Genomic DNA, 17932 nt, shown 5'->3' on the forward strand with positions numbered 1-17932 from the left:
ACTAAAGGGATGCAAATTTTGTTTCTGTAATATTGTTTACAGTAACAAGAGTTATCTTTCTTTTTCAACATACTGTTAAGATAAAACAATTGTATATCGAATGCATAAGCACACCCACATTCATTTACTCATTAGCGTATCTAATTATTTTCGTCTGGGTACATGCAAATTGACGTAAACAGGTTTGACAACATGATGTAGGGTGTACCCTGAATAATTTATATTGATATACAGTTAATAAATTGAATGGGACCTAAGTTTCAGTTATACTTTATATCAACATATTTAATATTGTTGTCTTTGAATAGTTTATGTATTGTTACTAATTTGTTTTATAAAATACTTTCATTCGGTGAAAATATTGTTTGGAAATTCAATTAGGTTTGTATATGTCTTTAGTCCAACATAGATGCTAAGTAGATCTTGTTTACAATTTCGAACTAATTCTGATTAAAACTCTTCAATCTGGACTAAAATAGAAGTAATAATTGCAATTTACATTAGACTGTGGAACATTTTCCACCAATACAATGTAATTAGTTTGACCAGCCCTATAAAACTGCAGTGAGTAAAATATATAGTGAATAAATCAAATACAAACTATGTTTATGTTTTAGAAAAAAATATAAGTCAGGACTAAACAAAGGTAGATTTGTGAACAACAAAAAATACTAGATCTGTAAATGTTGCTCTGTACATAGCCTGACATGTTTCCAAATCAATAAGTGATTGAAGTGGTATGAAATCGAATTCGAACACAATTAATCGTATCTTGCATATTGCCGGGAAGGTCCTACAATAAACCTGAGATATCATATAATACTTTGCATATAAAAGGGCCTATAATAATGTATGAGTGCGGCTCTGCCATTTGTTTACTTATTTGTTAATATATGTCGAAGGTATAAAATAGAACATTAATTGGGTTCGGTTTACATTTACAATAAGCGGCCATTCAACATTTAAGCTATTCAACACTTTAATGTATTTATGGAAATGCAGTTTAGAGATGGTTGGTGTTTTATGGAATGTAAAATGATATATTAAGCTTAACGACCTGTATCGTTTAATGACCTTCGCTCTTATCATAAAGGAACTATGGTTTTCCAATGTCAAAGCTGAATACAAAACGCACTGGTTATTGTTATTATTATTACTGGTTATTGGTTATTGATTACTTACATCCTTTTTTAATCTACTTTAACGTTTGCTTCCCTTTATATTTTGATAACTTATTTTCTTTGAACAGATCAATAATTACTTTATAGTTAATACTCTAACGCATGTTGTCGCCAATCGAAATGCTGATCTTAAACGAAAACTGAAATCAAGCGCGAACTGGACAGTTGGCCTTGGATGCAAAACTAATGATCGCCGAGTCATACCAACAATGGCAGAAACATCCTGTTTAAATATGTTTCTGCAAATGTTAATGAACTAATTAATGCTCAAAAATGTGACAGTGATGTAGTAGAACATCCGTAAAAATATTATGACCAACTTTTTACTTTTTTCGTGGACCATTCGTTGCGATTCTGGTGAGTTATATATGGGCGTACATCACGTCATGTCGGTCAGTGAGACAGGGGTCTTAGCTTGTGGTAAAACTATTCATTTACTAAAACGAATCGTATTCTGCTATCGTTTCTAAAATACGTTTTAAATATATGCTTTATCTACCAATCCCGTACGTGTTTGGCCACACTAACGAGGATTCTTACATAATATGTTTAAAACACTGACAACGTACATCGTGACTTAAATCTGACATAGTTATATATTCTACCTGTCACTTATTTTATATATATGCTTTTCTTAAACATGAGACAGTTTGGGTTTATAAATGCGAGGGTTTAATCGTTAACATCTAGATTGTTTATCAAATTTTTAGTCATCGGGTGATGTCAAAGATACAAGTACAATGGGCACGGCACACATGTTAACCCTTATGCCTAAGATGTTATCAACAGTTATCCCAAATAGTTGTAGTAAAATAAGTTTTTCGTTCGTTGTGATATGGCAAAGACAGAATGGAGCAAACGGAGGATGAAGTGGGCGAGTGTACAACTCTTTTCCAAAATTATTACTAAGATTACGTTCATTTTGTTTACCCATCCACCTATAAGTTTGAAAACCTATACCTAGTTGATTTGGTTTCCTTTAATAGTAAAGAAAAATGTGGATATCGTGTTATGGGGTTTTCTGCTCTCGTTTCATAAACAAATATTGTCATGCAGTAATTTTGATAAAAATGGCTTACTACGAATACATTAAGTGGCTTTTCCCCGACCTTAATGTGTATAATAAGTATTGTGTTGTTTTAAGGTTGGGTTTAATACATCCATTCTGTCGATGAAATATGTAACTACTAGATAAATCGTATCGACCGACCCATACGTTAATGCTAAATATATCTCTCACTCTCCCTCTCTCTATATATATGGACGTAAACTCGCTTGTCATTATGTTAAAACACTCATTGTTTCCATGATGTATTTACAAAATATAATTAATTGGTGCATTTATAGTTTGCTTGTTCCATGGAAATGTTTTGTGGAATTATTGAAAATGATTTGTATGCCTTTGGTAAGCATGTGAAAATATATTTTAAGTTTATAACATAGATTAACTTCGTTTATAACATAGTTTTACATTATTTAAAACTGAAAAATAATCCTTTATCTATACTTAAACAAATACAAAATTACAGTGAAGTGTCAATACAACTCTCTTCTATTTCACAGATAGTAATATTAGTTGCATATTCATTTGTATATCGAAACCGAAATTGTATACGTGATAAGATGTCACCTTATAGATATTAGAATTTTAATTTATGTATTGTAAGCAGTTATATCATCGTAAGACAAATTTTCCGTAGTGTGTCATCAGCAATCGTGAAACACCAGACTTCTTGTTAGTTCTTCATAAAGAATCTCGACAAAATATTCATTTAATCGATCTACAAAAATCAAATTAGGAACTGGAACGACACAATTACCAATATTTGTATCAATGTGTCCGAAATAATACACAGTCATACACATTATAACAGTATGCGTATGGTAATAACATTAAGACAACATCGTGTTTGTCATTTTCCTCCAATTAGTTTGTCGACCGGCAGACACACGAACTCGGCCGTTTAGTCGATCTTACGGTAAACAAAAATGCCACATAACATGAACTGCTTTAGCTTGTCTGCGACTTGGACGATTTTATAATGGTAGGTAGAAGAAGAAAGTTAATTCAAGGAAATATTACACACTATATATATTTTTGTAATATATAAATAACAATATAGGCCAACATGACCCGTGATCAAACTCATAGAATAAAATGGCTTACGTATACAAATGGAAACATGTAAACCATACACATTGGGGCTGTTTGAGAACGTTGAAACACATGTTTCCATAGGTATCGCATGTGCGTCGACAACAGGCTCTGATGACGTAGAATCGCAATTTTTTATATAGTTGTAGTAGTGGCATAACCTCTTTTCCGATTAGCAGATAATCTGTACACTGTGAAAACAAACAAATCAAAGATGACTGCATGTGATGAAAGCAAATAGTGAATATTAAAACAATATTATTGAATGTAAACTTAATGGCAAATTTGATTATTATATAATGATACATGTTTTACAATTGTTTTTGGTTGATAAATGCCCAGGTTGGGAAAAATGCCCTAAGGTTATTTTTTTCACCTGCGCAATAATCAACCGAACGCAATGGTCAACAAAGTCTTATCCTGTATAATACATATGCGTTTTCTAAAAAACACGGCAAAATTTCTATTTTCGAAATATTTATTGTTTTTACATTGGCTATTTTTAACTCTTATTTCAATATGTTAGCAGCCAGGATCAATTCAGTTTAGAGGCACTTTCATTAGAATCTCGGCTTGAATAACCCTAGCCTAGCCGAATTATATAATGTAAGTGAAAATGGTATAGCTGAGATAAGAGTGTAACAAAAATGAGCTATATTGGTAAATCCAATTTAGAAAGGAACGCTGTGTAATAGTTTTTTTTTCTCCAATCTGTATACACATATAGAACACTGCTATTTTCAGTAGATATCTCTTTTAACATGCATAGTGTTATGTTCATTATCTCAATACATGAAAGAAGTTTCACTTTCGACAATGTTTCTGTTGCAAATGAATTGCTTCTGCTGTATATTAATTTAAGTATTGTGTATTACGGTTTTTTAACTTTAAAAATGAATCACTACTACAGTATATTTACTTTTACGCATTGTTAGGAATGCCTTGGTTACATGCATTTCATATTCCTTAATGAACTTAGTAAGTAGACGGGTTAAAAGTAGGGTTTTATAAATAACATGTTTATTGACCACGTTTAAGAAAATGACAACTACTACAACTACTACCACTACCACCATTACCACCACTACCACTACTTCCACTACTACCACTATCATTACTACTACAACCACTACTACAACTACCACTACCACTTCAATTACTACTACTATCACTTCTACTACCACTACCTGTACTACCACTATCATTACTACTACAACCACTACTACAACTTCCACTACCACTTCAATTACTACTACTATCACTTCTACTACCACTACCTGTACTACCACTATCATTACTACTACAACCACTACTACAACTTCCACTACCACTTCAATTACTACTACTATCACTTCTACTACCACTACCTGTACTACCACTATCATTACTACTACAACCACTGCTACAACTTCCACTACCACTTCAATAACTACTACTATCACTTCTACTACCACTACCTGTACTACCACTATCATTACTACTACAACCACTACTACAACTACCACTACCACTTCAATTACTACTACTATCACTTCTACTACCACTACCTGTACTACCACTATCATTACTACTACAACCACTACTACAACTACCACTACCACTTCAATTACTACTACTATCACTTCTACTACCACTACCTGTACTACCACTATCATTACTACTACAACCACTACTACAACCACTACTACCACTTCAATTACTACTACTATCACTTCTACTACCACTACCTGTACTACCACTATCATTACTACTACAACCACTACTACAACTACCACTACCACTTCAATTACTACTACTATCACTTCTACTACCACTACCTGTACTACCACTATCATTACTACTACAACCACTACTACAACTACCACTACCACTTCAATTACTACTACTATCACTTCTACTACCACTACCTGTACTACCACTATCATTACTACTACAACCACTACTACAACTACTACTACCACTTCAATTACTACTACTATCACTTCTACTACCACTACCTGTACTACCACTATCATTACTACTACAACCACTACTACAACTACTACTACCACTTCAATTACTACTACTATCACTTCTACTGCCACTACCTGTACTACCACTATCATTACTACTACAACCACTACTACAACTACTACTACCACTTCAATTACTACTACTATCACTTCTACTACCACTACCTGTACTACCACTATCATTACTACTACAACCACTACTACAACTACCACTACCACTTCAATTACTACTACTATCACTTCTACTACCACTACCTTTACTACCACTATCATTACTACTACAACCACTACTACAACTACTACTACCACTACCACTTCAATTACTACTACTATCACTTCTACTACCACTACCTTTACTACCACTATCATTACTACTACAACCACTACTACAACTACTACTACCACTACCACTTCAATTACTACTACTATCACTTCTACTACCACTACCTTTACTACCACTATCATTACTACTACAACCACTACTACAACTACTACTACCACTTCAATTACTACTACTATCACTTCTACTATCACTACCTGTACTACCACTATCATTACTACTACAACCACTACTACAACTACTACTACCACTTCAATTACTACTACTATCACTTCTACTACCACTACCTGTACTACCACTATCATTACTACTACAACCACTACTACAACTACCACTACCACTTCAATTACTACTACTATCACTTCTACTACCACTACCTGTACTACAACTATCATTACTACTACAACCACTACTACAACTTCCACTACCACTTCAATTACTACTACTATCACTTCTACTACCACTACCTGTACTACCACTATCATTACTACTACAACCACTACTACAACTTCCACTACTACTTCAATTACTACTACTATCACTTCTACTACCAATACCTGTACTACCACTATCATTACTACTACAACCACTACTACAACTTCCACTACCACTTCAATTACTACTACTATCACTTCTACTACCACTACCTGTACTACCACTATCATTACTACTACAACCACTGCTACAAACTACTACAACTACCACTACCACTTCAATTACTACTACTATCACTTCTACTACCAATACCTGTACTACCACTATCATTACTACCACTACTACAACTACCACTACCACTTCAATTACTACTACTATCACTTCTACTACCAATACCTGTACTACCACTATCATTACTACTACAACCACTACTACAACTACCACTACCACTTCAATTACTACTACTATCACTTCTACTACCAATACCTGTACTACCACTATCATTACTACTACAACCACTACTACAACTACCACTACCACTTCAATTACTACTACTATCACTTCTACTACCACTACCTGTACTACCGCTATCATTACTACTACAACCACTACTACAACTTCCACTACTACCACTTCAATTACTACTACTATCACTTCTACTACCAATACCTGTACTACCACTATCATTACTACCACTACTACAACTACCACTACCACTTCAATTACTACTACTATCACTTCTACTACCAATACCTGTACTACCACTATCATTACTACTACAACCACTACTACAACTACCACTACCACTTCAATTACTACTACTATCACTTCTACTACCAATACCTGTACTACCACTATCATTACTACTACAACCACTACTACAACTACCACTACCACTTCAATTACTACTACTATCACTTCTACTACCACTACCTGTACTACCACTATCATTACTACTACAACCACTACTACAACTTCCACTACCACTTCAATAACTACTACTATCACTTCTACTACCACTACCTGTACTACCACTATCATTACTACTACAACCACTACTACAACTACCACTACCACTTCAATTACTACTACTATCACTTCTACTACCACTACCTGTACTACCACTATCATTACTACTACAACCACTACTACAACTTCCACTTCCACTTTAATTACTACTACTATCACTTCTACTACCACTACCTTTACTACCACTATCATTACTACTACAACCACTACTACAACTACCACTACCACTTCAATTACTACTACTATCACTTCTACTATCACTACCTGTACTACCACTATCATTACTACTACAACCACTACTACAACTACTACTACCACTTCAATTACTACTACTATCACTTCTACTACCACTACCTGTACTACCACTATCATTACTACTACAACCACTACTACAACTTCCACTACCACTTCAATTACTACTAATATCAATTCTACTACCACCACTTCCACTATCATAACTACTACAACCACTTCTACAACTACCACTACCACTTCAATTACTACTACTATCACTTCTACTGCTGCTGCTGCTGCTGCTAATACTGCTACTGTTAATAGTAGAGTCTTATCAAGCACATTTTTATATTATTGCTAATACTACTACAAGATAGAGTCCGTTTCTCTTTTCAGTTAAGGATCGTCATGTTAGGACTGCATATCATATCTGGACACTGGAAGCAAGTAGGTAGCTGGGTTAAATGCATGGTTATATACTGCTACTATTACCACTACTACTACTTATATCACAACTACTACTACTGCTACTGCTACTGCTGCTGCTGCTGCTGCTACTGCTACTGCTACTACTACAACGACTATTACTATTACTACTACTATTACTACTACTACTACTACTACTACTGCTGCTGCTGCTGCTGCTGCTGCTGCTGCTGCTGCTGCTGCTGCTGCTGCTGCTGCTGCTGCTGCTGCTACTACTACTACTACCTACTACTACTACTACTACTACTACTACTACTACTACTACTACTACTACTACTACTACTACTACTACTACTACTACTACTACTACTGCTACCCTCACTCCTACCCTCACTCCTACCCCTACTCCAACTCCTACTTCAAACTCTTCTACCACTTCCACCACCAATAACATCACCACCACAACTAACACCACCACTACCTCTACCACTACCACTACCAATACCACCGTCATCACCACCTCTTCCATCACCACTACTATCACTACCACCACTATCCACTATCACCACAACCACCACTATTACCACCACCACTACTACCACCACAAGCAACACCACCACTACCACCACCACCACTACCACCACCACCACCACTTCTACGAACAACACAACCACCATCACCACCATCACCACCACAAACACCACCAACAACACTACCACTACCACCACCAACAACACTACCTCCAACACAACCATCACCAACACTACCAACACCACCACCACCAACAAAACCGCTATCACTACCACCACAACCACCACTTTAACCAATATAACCGCTACCATCACCGCAATCACTACCACCACTACCATTACCGCAATTACCACCACTACCACTACCACCAGGACCACCACCACCACCACCACCACCACAACCACAACCACCATCACCACTACCACCACCACTACTAACAAGACTACCACTACCTTTACCACTACCACTACTTCCACCACTACCCCTTTCACTATCATTACCCCCATCACAACCATCACCGTCACCACCATTACCACTACCACAACCTCTACCACTACCACCACCGAAATGTATGAAAATAAATATTTTTAATTACTGGTAGATGCTTGGAATGCTTGGAATGCTCCGTTCTAGCTTGTAGCGTCATGATTGAGGGTAAGTGCATATGCAGCCAATTTAATTATTCACATTTATCAAAGCTCAATCCAAATTCAAAGGAGAATGTGAGTTATAGGCAATCATAGGGTCTAGAAATAACACACAATGAATGTCCACCCTTGAGCTGTTGGTTTCCAGCTTTGCAGATTAAAACAATTAATCACGTTTTGACAGGTATGTTCAATTGAAGTACTACTCCTACGACAACTACTACATAAAATATACTTCATATACTACATATACTACATATACTTCTACTACTAAAACATATACTACATTTACTACAGATACTACTACTACTACTACTACTACCACTTCTACCGATACTTCTAGTGCTACTACTTTGGTTTTTACTCCAGCCACAACCTCTACCGAACATTAAAATACTTCAGAAGAAACTCGATTCACTACAAAGCGACTTAAAAAAGGCAAGCTTAGCTACTTCATTTCTCTGGTAGTTTCAAATCTTACACTCTTTATTTTTTAATTTGGTGTTATAGATTACGCAATAACTGAATAAATCAGATGTTTTGGATATTGTAAACATTGTCAGAAGCTCGTTGCTCTCTTTAAAAATAAAATCTGATTTTAGTTGTATTCGTATTTCAACATTTTTAATTTTAAAACAATAATTGATTGAAAAAAAAATGATCGCACGCTAGGTGACAACAAACTTGTGATTTTAATCTGGTTTAATTTTACTCCAAAGCACGCATTCATCTACAATTACAACGCAGATGAAAGAGAATGGAATTTGTTGAAAAATATGATATCAACGAAAGTCGCAATAGAGGAGGCAACGTGTATACTGGTTCTTATAAAGTACGATCACACAAGGATAGAAAATTGCGTAAGCCCTTGCATTGAGAAAATGATGGCAGGTAGGTTACTGCTTGTGTTTGTATATCTAAACAATCAGCCTTCTTTACCAAGGCAAGATAATATTAAAATTCAATACATACTCTATATCACTTTTAGGAGGTGATCATAAACCCAATTACCACGATTTAAAATTCAAAGCAAGACACGATATAGTACAGATCCTACTCAAAAGAAAGCCTTACTGATCATGCTTCATATAAATGCAATTACTTCACTGTATTTCATTTTCAACTACCATCAGTGTTTCAACTTAAATAATTCATTACTAAGCTTGTGGTTGTTTTCAGATGAAAAAATGAGAGATAAAACAAAAATCCTTATTATTTACAATGAGAAACATCATGGATACTTTGATGATGAAAGAATCGCTGGTTTGTGGAACTGTACAATGTAAAACAAATAAACATAGAGGTTTTAAAAAAAAGAGGTAAAGTGTTCCTCTACCTTTATTTCACAATACATAATGTCTAAATTTACTAGACTTTCATGTTTACATTTTTTTTCTACTGACTCAATGATTGAACTAAAAATACTATAAAAAGTCAATGTATTTGCTTACATTCTTGAATCATATATATTGATTGTGATGTGTTATTGTTTTGTTCTATGTCTTTGGCGATTACCCTGTGCCATTAAATTTGATTTATGTTTAAACTTCTGGCTACTGAGTTTGTTTCTGTAGTTTTTCACGTAAGTTGCATTTGCATGGCACATATAAACAAAGTAAACGGAACACCGAATATTCCCCCCGTTAGCTCAGTCGGTAGAGCATTGGACTGTGAATCGGACAACCCGGGTTCGATTCCCGGGCGGACCAGGTCACTTCTGTTGTGATTGGTTATGAAATCCTTTCTACGACCATTTGCACTGTACCACTGCCATGGCACTCTGGGACCCTTCAATGTGCTTACGCAGGGACCCGGAGTATAAACTACTAACACCACTCCACCACGGAATATTGTAGAAAAAAAGATGAGGAAGGAATAAAAGGTGGATATATTTGATCACCATCTTCTATGTTATGACGGAGTTCAAAAAAGAAAAAAAGAAAAACCAAAAGCGGTATGCCCCCGACATGTATTAATCAAGTACGCCCTGATGTATTGATTATGTTTGGCGTTATTAATGAGTCAACTATTTTCTTTGCAATTTTGGCAATTTTCCACACAGACATACAAATAGGGAAACTACCTAATTAAATTAAATTGTTTTTGTCATTGTATTCCTGCCAAAACTACGCCCTCCATCCGCCAAACCCAGGTTCAACTCCATGGTCAAGGGTGATAAATGTCTACAGGTTCTCTGTCTGATGAGGACTACGTCATCCATCCATAATGTGTTTTATTTGTTCAAATTAAAGCTGAACTCTCACAGATTTACCGTTGTTTACATTTGTTGTTTTTTTTTGTTTTGAAACGAGCCAATTTTTTGATATGAGAGAAAAGGTCGCAGAGGTTCGTTTATTCGTGATGTTCTATGGCTAAAAGATTTACTTATGGCTTTGGAAAACTGCGTTAAACATCATTTTTAAACTTCAATATTAAAATAACTCACAGTCGATCTTTCCTTACTTTCTACACTTAATTTTAATTTTACCTTTTGAAACTGACAGGCGGGTCTATATTAAATGAAATAAGTTAATTTTTACAAGATTACAAGGAATATCTACAACCACGCTGGTGTCGTCAGCGAAGAGAATAATCTACGCATTAATATCGCGAACTATGTCGTTAATATATACGAGAGCAGTGGACCTTATATTAAACATTGGAATACACCTCCTTAAATAGGACTAAAGATAGAAGTCGAATCCTCAAGTGTTACTCGTGGTTTTCTATTTTTAGGTAGCTACAAAGCCAAAGATGCACGGAAACCAAATGCGTGAAATTTAGACAGACGGCCTACATGCCAATCATGGTCGAATGCTTGGCAAATGTCACAGAAAACAACTCTTTACTTCCTTTCCATTATCAAGAGCCTCACAAAATATATTGTAATTATAAGTTAATTGGTTGAGACTTGAATAACAGGGTCTCATACCAGACTGAAAAACAGTAAGAAGTTTGTTGTTAAGAATATAGTTATACATTTGTTTATAGACAGGTTCCTCAAATACTTTGCTAACAAAATTTGGAAGTGATATAGGACAATAGTTGCCTACTAAATCAAATTCGCCTTTCTTGTGGATTGGATAAACATTTGTAACTTTACAAGATACTGGAAAAGATGGAAGTGAAAAGATAAAATATCACAAAGTGGGTGTGTCAGCACGACAGATAGTTCTTTTCTTGTCAGAGTGATTTAACTGTACCATTTAGAGAATGGATGAAAGTTTATATGTTGGTGGAGAGGGTTCGGAATATGGTTCCCAAAGGAGAGTTTGGTTTGTGAAAAAAGTGCATTAGCCTTTTCTTTACTGTATGATCTCAGAATTAACTAGTAAGGGAGGAATTGAATGTAAACCGGAACTCGGAGACAAGAATTGTTTGACAGTAGACCAGCAATATTGTATTTTATTTTTTTTTGTTTCGAGAAGTGACTTAGACATAATATCAAAGTGTGCCTTTATAGCGTCTCTTATTTTTGAAATGACTGTGTTTCATAACTTTAAACTTATTCCAAACAGAGGATAGGCTATGGCGTTTAGCTTTTTTATATTTTCTTTTCCTATTACGAATACATTTCTTTATATCTGAAGTAATTCATCTTGGTTCTTGAGGTGTAATAGTAATTGTTTAGCTAGGAATGAATTTCAATGTTATGCAAAATGAGTAAAGAAACCCAGGAATTAAGATCATTCGTGCAAATACAGTCCCAAGCGATATTTGCAAATTATTATCATAATCACCTTGAACGAAAAGCCAGACTAAACGAAGATAAGAGACATACTTAGGTTTAAAAAATTTGAAAAAAGCAAATGTTGGGTAATGATATCTGACTTTGTTGTCGAACAAGGAATCACCGACTTCACTGAGAACTAAGCATATTTTTAGAAATACCTAATCAATTATAGATATTGGGGGAGACCATACTGTTGACACAATTTCGGTTTTGAGATTAGCAGTAAGAGTAGAGGCTTTTTGGGTTAAAGTCTCCAACAAGAACGATATTTGATTAACCAGTATTAAGAGCCATGTCGATTGATTCTTCAATGCACAAATTAAGGGAGCAGTTGCGATTGGAGGTCGATTGAATAGGCAAATCAACATTTTGAAGTTGCGTTTTAGGGCTAGTTCTACCGATATACATTCGATACCCAAGACCTCGAGATCTTGCCTTTTCTTATAAGATAACTTTTCCTTAACATACAAGGTATCACCGCCATGATTATCAGAGAAACGATTTTTGCGTTTGGGAGAGTGCAAAACGGTTAATAGAAAGTCCCTCGTGTCGATGTATTGCAATAGCCAAGTTTTGGAAAATGCTTTAATATCAAAGTCTAAGAGTTCCGCGAGAGTTACGTCCAATTTGGAAAGTAAGCGTTTTACATTGTACTGGACTAAAAGAGATTTTGCGATTAGTCATATGATGATCGAAAATTGTTTTCGCTGCGCCTGGGTTAGGATGCACATCACCACATTTTATCACAATAATTGACATCCAGGTACAAATCATACATGAGAAATCTATAAAAACACACCGCTTTATAAAACAAGAATTTTTGTTAAACGCCAGTGTGTGTGTGTGTGTGTGTGTGTGTGTGTGTGTGTGTCTAGTCATATTTTTTAAGTATGTTTGTGTATTTCACCTGCTCAGAGACTCTTGAAGTTTTAGGTTAACAAAGATGGAAAAAGAGGAAAAGACATTCGCTAAAATCTAAAATGTCAAAAAAAGATTGAAAGCGGCATAATCTTGATTCTACAATAGGGAGTATATGAGTGTGAGGGTGGAATCGCCAGAGGTTAATGATTTTAGTAGATGGTGGAATCCCCAGTACCAGTAAATATCTCGGCAGAGATGAATGATTAAAGCGCACGGTGGTATCATCAGTATTACTTTATATGTAAACATTGATGTTTTGTTGATGAATGCGAATGTAAGCAACAGTCGGCGTTTCATAAGCACGCGGTATTAGTGCGCATCAGATTTTAAAGGTATTGTGCTTTGGGAAACCGATACGTTTACATCATTTAAATTGATTCTTAAATTTTACAAGAAAATATTTAAGGTGAAAGTTATATAATTGATCAATGTTTTTTCAACTTGTAAGAACATAGCGATTGAGTATACACTTTTATTAATCAACTAGTCAGTATTTGACGCGATATGGGGACAACCGTAGTACTAGCACTAAACAATTGACGACAATGTATGCCAATTGCAACCAACGTCAGCAAAGATGAGTTTTTCGCCGTTTTGATTGGCGCCAAATTGAGAAATAAACCATATCATTTGAAAATTATGCGCCTCATTTAAAACATATTTGGAAAATCTAGCCTAATTATTACTTCAACCACTTTTTACACTTTGATAGTATAGTTATATTTAACCAGTTGGTAGCTTTAACGATAATAATCGTTTTAAAAACCAACAAGAGGCCGAGGAAGGTTAACAAACGATAAGCGAAATCAAACAAAAAGATATTATTCCTTAGATTAGACAGTGCTTTATTGATAAGTATGTGCAATGCCATTAGAAGGATGCGAATCAAAAGCAGCAAAGTGAAGTCTAGAAAGGTATGACATCATGAACGAAGAAGAATAAATAAGTTTCAATATAAATTTAAGGTAAGTTATTAGGGCTCAGGCAAAAACAGCTAATAACAGTACAACTTGACAGAGTACGTTTACATGAATAATGTAAATGATATGTTTTCGATGCACGATTGTTAAGAAGCTTACGGGTGATGAGGCCAGACATCTAGTGAAACAAATCCTGTAATTCTGGTAACGAATGGGAAGGAGGAGGGTTTTATAATAGTGTTTCCTCGGCCAATCGACTACGCCTGTAAGCTCCATTTTTGGCAAACCTGTTGTTGTCTGGACTTACATGCTAATGTTGCAAATTTATGCTGTTTATGTTAATCGGTTTCCGAGGTGCTACCCTAAGACTGTCATCAAAACATTAACATTGAAGAGTAACGATTTTGTTGTTTCCTATTAGAGTTTATAGAACGCTATTTTGAGAATAAACAGAAACATTCTTTTCCCTAAAATGTTATTATTTAGCACTTATTTTTCTGAATGTCTTTGATTTTTTGTTATCATTTCGTACCCCAAAATGAGTTTTATAACAGTGTTCCAATAATCTACTGCAAATATAGTTCACTGTGAGAATCGATTGATTGAAACAGTATTTTTAGAATTCATATGTCTACATGATTGATGTGAATGGATATCATTGTTTCTTATCTGTTGATTAAATATATATGTAACGCATCTGTATAATAACACATTATCACGTTATGCTCGCTGTATCGACTTCCGCAAGTTACTATCAAGCCAATGTATTTTCCTGGAGGTGCCTCTTCTACACTAGCTCGTATCTTCTATCCAAACACTAATAGCTGACACTATTATAAACCCAATTATGAATTACGCGAAAAGGGGAATCCTGATTTAAAACAATCGTACGGTAATGCGTCCAAATGACATTCCCTGAATGACCTTATAATTAGAAAAAAATATTTTCAAGCGTAGAAATATAAACACTCAGAATAAAAATTCAACCCAACTTTGGGATATAAATTGAGGGTTTCGAAACAAACTCACTCTAGCCATGCGAGGTGCGAAGGAAACAATTTATTCTCATATATCAAAAGTCATGATCTAAACTAAATATTTGTGGACGATTCTTCAAGCTTATGTATATCTATAATCCGAAATGTGTAGTATTGTAATTCAAAATCAATATTACGAAAAACTCGATGACAATGGTTAAGCTGTAGTCCACAAAACCCATATATGAAAAACATCCTCATTAAACGACAGTGGTCATATCGTTTCACCGGCAAAGAAAGTCTACACTTACCACAATCTTGACACGATTACAATGCCACTTCTTAAGGTCACTGACATTGTAGCTTAACTCCAACTTACTAAACCCCGGGTCCTGATATAATAACTAACCGAATCTTAAGCGAAAATTCGCACTCTTAAGCCCGTTCCCAAAAAAGTCAAAACATACAAATCAGCATGCAGTTTCTAAAGGGAGATTTGATACTATATGTAAACTATTGTTCTATTTCCCTACTAAATACGACGTAAAATATATTCGAACGGGCAGTAAACAAATTATTTGACCATATTTCTTTTAACCCTGTTTCAGCGAGGTTTTCGACCAGATCAATGTATTTCCCCATAGAACACTTCATGATGACATTGAAGTCAGAAAATATTTTTTTATATTAGTTATGCGTTTGATAAATTTTGTCACAATAGTTTGATTGTGTATCTCCAAGAAATATGTATCCCTTCTCGTGTGGTTCCGTAACTGTCTCAGTAATCGAAACTACCTGCTTCCATGTTTAGTTGGATTTGGGTTTGACTGGTTTACCTCAAAATTATATTCTAGGACTAGGTCTATCTAGACGAATAAATCGCAAATTATGTACTTGCTGTAAACTGACAATAAGCCTTAAACTGACTATGTATAATCCGTTTTAACTCAAAATGTGAGTTCCCGAAATTACCCACATCAAAATAAATGTATTCCACTATTCAACTGTTATGTCACTAAGTAGATATTTCCTTTATTCCCCCCTTTATCAGTCTTTAAGTGTGCGGGATAATCTTTCGAATAAATTTTAGTTAAAGCGGTTTTTCCAATGATTTTGCAGAACATGCCAAACGTTCAGAACGTATCAGGAATGGGATACACCTTTAACTTAATACCTGTCTTCTAGAAAAGTTGTTTCCGAAATGTTTCGCGTATTTTCCCCAGAGTGTGCAGTCTTTCAACGTTATTCTGAAAAAAACCCAAATACATCTAATCTGGATTCTCTGCGCTTTCGATTTCGACTGGCCATTTCCATTTAAATAACAATCATGCATGCTCTTAATGAAAACTGTATTTTATTCAGTCCGGGAACCGCCCGAAAATTCATGTCGAAGCGACGTGTGTAACTTTTCTGGACACAAATCTTTTCCAAACTTTTCTACGAAGGAATAAACGAATCCATTTTTATTCACTGCACATATTTAAGAATAAAACTAGACCTATCGGGGCAAGTTGGCTGTACGCTTTTCACCATATTCATTGAGTAATCATATTATCTAATTAAAAAAGCCTAATAAACGTACACTTTTACCAGAGTAACAATCTTTGGGCAAAATGTGTCGTACCCGTTTTTATGCAATTGATATTAAGTCGCTTATTAAAATTCTGGTTTTAAGTGACGAGAATAAACAAAGAAAACAAACATTTTCATTTACTTATTAATAACATTTTGTTTACACGGAAGGTTTTGTAGGTTTACACAACATATGGCGCTGCTAGCAAACGGCGATACTCCAATAAGTCAAGTTAATGCGAAAGTGGCCCAACTGATGGGTACGGTTATGTCGTAGATGGCGCATCCCGCCTTTCCTCCCGTTTGAAAATCTCCCCTTGAAGTACCAGGTCACAACGGCTATATATTGTAGCTAAAATAAATTATTGGCGTTGTGGGACCTAACCATTAATATGCAAGAAGAACAGGCTAATGTGATCTGATGTACTCAAAAACCAATAGGGGTCATCTTTTTCCCACTTCAACTTTCACGTCAAGTTAAATGACCGTCGGTGCAGGTATTTTCATGTTATCACTCAGACAATAGTTTGCGTTCTAGTTCAATATGAACCTTTTGAACTAATCACACTTTATCAATAGGGGGCCTTTACTGATCACACCCGATCTCCATGACAACTTTAAGAACCAAAGGTCTATGCAATTTCTAGTCCTCCCTCGGACATGCTTGTTATATTCAAGGGCACTGTTTCCTTAACTTTTGACCAGATGACCTTAAAATCAATGCGTGTCATTAACTTTCAGTCCCGCTCAAGCTTCATGGCAACATTGAGGCCTTTGACTGAAAACACTGTCAAATTACCACTTCAACAATATTTCTGC

General features: G+C 35.3%; 1 long non-coding RNA gene across 1 annotated transcript; it reads left to right on the plus strand.

Annotated features, from left to right (window-relative positions):
- The first annotated feature begins 2455 nt into the window (after positions 1–2455).
- LOC128221176 (uncharacterized) lies at positions 2456–10562 on the plus strand. The gene is made up of 4 exons (XR_008258910.1): positions 2456–2586; positions 7783–7833; positions 9710–9881; positions 10170–10562. It is a non-coding gene; the product is annotated as an uncharacterized LOC128221176 (long non-coding RNA).
- The last annotated feature ends 7370 nt before the right edge of the window (positions 10563–17932 follow it).

Source organism: Mya arenaria, chromosome 16, assembly GCF_026914265.1.
Source record: "Mya arenaria isolate MELC-2E11 chromosome 16, ASM2691426v1".
Classification (NCBI taxonomy): domain Eukaryota; kingdom Metazoa; phylum Mollusca; class Bivalvia; order Myida; family Myidae; genus Mya; species Mya arenaria.